The sequence below is a fragment of the Miscanthus floridulus genome, chromosome 10 (assembly GCF_019320115.1).
Source record: "Miscanthus floridulus cultivar M001 chromosome 10, ASM1932011v1, whole genome shotgun sequence".
Classification (NCBI taxonomy): domain Eukaryota; kingdom Viridiplantae; phylum Streptophyta; class Magnoliopsida; order Poales; family Poaceae; genus Miscanthus; species Miscanthus floridulus.
Window position 1 is genome coordinate 75,604,143 of NC_089589.1, and position 3,166 is coordinate 75,607,308.

The window sequence follows — 3,166 nt, forward strand, 5'->3', positions numbered from 1 at the left end:
CTGCTTGGAGAATGCCTCCTAACCGTCGACCATGATCAGAGTCTCAGAGATGAGGGGCTGGTACGGATGGCTTCGAACTGCGGGCTTTGACTGCTGCACAAATGACATATGGACCCGCGGGTCAGCATCCATATTGGCCATGGCATGTAGGCAGCAAGGTGCTGCCATGGGGTCCAAATAGTCCGTGATATACTAAGTGTGTACAATTGTGATTTATACAAAGAACATGCGCCATGTGACCCACCACATTTTTAAAAGAGTTAAACACATTGGCGGCCCTTAAACTGGTAACCCTGTGCCACTTAGGTCCACGAGCTCTCAAAACCGATATCTGCACCCCTGAATTTGATAAGTCGTGCACTGCAGGTCCATACCCCTTGGAGAGATGCTTACTAGATTTTTTTTTTTTGCAAAAACCACCCTGCCAGGGACGCCGCAGGGTCATCATCATGGTCAACCGATCCGGTCGAGGCTCTCGGCGACGGCGCGCATGCGCGGGCGCATCTCGGGGTCGGGCTTCGTGCACCCGAGCGTGACGTGGAAGACAGCGAGGACCTGCTTCTTGGCATGCACCTCGCTGAGCAGCGTGGGGTCGACCACCTCCAACAACGGCCGCTCCTCCTTGAAGGTGCGGCGCACCCAGGCCTCCAGGTCCATGCTGCCTCCCCCCTCGGTGGGCTCGCGCCCGGTGATGGCCTCCAGCAGCACGACGCCGAACGCGAACACATCCCCCTTCTGGTGGCGGCCACGGCGAGCGCGCCGCCTGGCGTGTGCAGCTCCGGGGCCACGTATGACGCAGCGCCGGTGCCGCCACGCTGCCGAGCTTCTTGGAGTGGTGGCCGGCGGCCTTGTGCGCACCGACCACCAGGCGGGCGAGGCCGAACCCAGACACGTGCGCGCGGAGCTCGTCGTCCAGCAGGATGCAGCCGTGTATGTACCGCCGCGGGCTGCACTCGTGCACATACGCCAGCCTGCGTGCCGCGCCCTGCACGATGGACAGACGGGACAAATTTGTTACCGTGGAGAGCGGAGTGGAGGGAGCCATTGGGGAGGTAGTCGTAGATGAGCAGCTTCTCGTTGGGTGCATAGTAGTAGGCGCGGAGGCAAGCCACATTGGGGTGGTCGGCCTCGAACGCGCGGCGGCGGCGCCAGCTGGAGCCGTCGATGTCGCCGTGGTCAGGCTCGCTGAGGCGGCGGACGGCGATGGTGGGTCCACGGCCGGGGACGACGTGGTACATGATGCCGCCGCGGCTCTTGCCAACGACGTAGGCGGAGGCCCGGAGCAGCTCCTCCAGCTCCATCCCGAAGCCGTCGTCCACGGTCACGAACACCTCCCCTTCCTCCCCTCAGTGCCGGTCCTAGGATTTTAAGGGCCCCCCGGCGATTTCGTCGTAACTACCCCTCTTGACCATGTATAAAATCTTATAATATATAGGCGCTAATTTTACTTGCAAAATGAAAGAAAATTCAATAACATATTTTTAATTTAACATGTCTGATAATTATCGAGGAACAATATAGATTAAGGAATATATTTGTAGATGTATGATAATTATCGAGAAATAATGTAGATTAAAAAAATAATATATTCGTTTTTTTTCTCACCCATGACAAATGTTTCTTAGGTAACATTATAAAATTCTAACATGTAAATTAGAAAAAAAAATATGACTATATGAGTACAAAGTATTAGAAGTCTGGAATACTATACAAATAATTAATTTGAATTAAAAATAAAAAGAAAGAAAAAATACCTTGGACCTAAACAACTAATCGGTGATCGTAATTCATAAGAAACAAAGAATCAATATGTCGTCGTCGTGGAGCCCTGCCTGGTTGCCGTCCTTGTGCGCGTGTCCGTGTCTCTGGTATTCTAGCTCTTCACGGCGGCGCGACTTGCCAGCTCCGCACGTGTAAGGTGCACGTCCCGAACTCACGATCAGAGTGTGTTGTGTGCAGCGTGACTCCTCGCCTCCTCTCTACCCGAGGGTCATGGGGAAAGGAAACTAGGAAAGAAATGTCAATGTTGTCTTTTTGGACCGCCTAGCCAGTTCTATGTCTCTCTTCTTATTAGTTTGCTAATGTCTAATGGATTATAGGACTTGAGGGTTTGTATATCTGGGCTTGGGCCCCTCCTCCACTTGGGCCCTCGGTCGTCGCACCTCATGGCCTACCCTTAGGGCCGGCACTGCCTCCCCTCCCCCACCGTCGCTACGCCGGTCCTTGCTGCCGGCAAGGGTCACCGCCCCCGAGCCCTTCTCCTTGGCCAACTCCTTCTCCTCGTCCCCGCCCGTGGCCGCGCACCGCCTCCCGCACTGCCACTGCAGAGCGATGGCGAGACCGGCTCTGGATCGCATGGGTCGCGAACCGCGGCATGCTCCACAGACGTCGAGTCTGCAGAAGGCCTCCCTACGCTCGCCGTCCGATTTGTTGCCGAGCACCTTGGCTCTAGTGTTCGGGAAGGATTCCGTCGTCGCGGTACGCCAAGCTTGGCGAGCACAGGGAGGCCTTCTGCAGGCCTTCTGCGAGGCCTGGGTGCGCCGCCGCGCCTTCAAGGAGGAACGGCCGCTGTCGGAGGTGGTCGACCCCACGCTGCTCGGCGAGGTGCATGCCAAGAACCAGGTCCTCGCCGTCTTCCACGTCGCGCTCGGGTGCACGGAGCCCGACCCCGAGATGCGCCCGCGCATGCGCGCCATCGCCGAAAGCCTCGACCGGATCAGGTGACCATGATGACCCGGCGGCGTCCCTAGCAGGGTGGTTTTTGCAAAAAAAAATTATTCTAATAAGCACGTCTCGTAACAAGTTCAGGGGGCAGATATCGGTTTTGAGAGTTCGTGAACCTAAGTGGCACAGGGTCACAAGTTTAAGGGGCGCCAGTGTATTTAACTCTTTTTAAAATCAGATACAATTATAAACAAACTCTATCTAATGATATCAGTTGCCTTTTGTTTTGGAAAAAAACTGTAGTCTCTGCATAATTTATTATACTCGACCAATCAAAAATGAACTCCAGCCTCCGGCCGTGAAAAAAGCTATTGAAAGGTACACGATGCTTGGAGTCACATGTAAATAAGATGGTGCAATATATAATCTCAGTTGTATTGGAAGTCACTCTGTTAATATTTAGTGGAGTTTGATAAGAATCTCTCCATATACGAATTTCCTA

At 54.1% G+C, this 3,166-nt stretch overlaps 1 pseudogene; it reads right to left on the reverse strand.

The window, feature by feature from the left end:
* Positions 1 to 453: 453 nt before the first annotated feature.
* On the reverse strand, positions 454 to 2,357 carry LOC136488883 (receptor protein kinase-like protein ZAR1; annotated as a pseudogene).
* Positions 2,358 to 3,166: the final 809 nt, after the last annotated feature.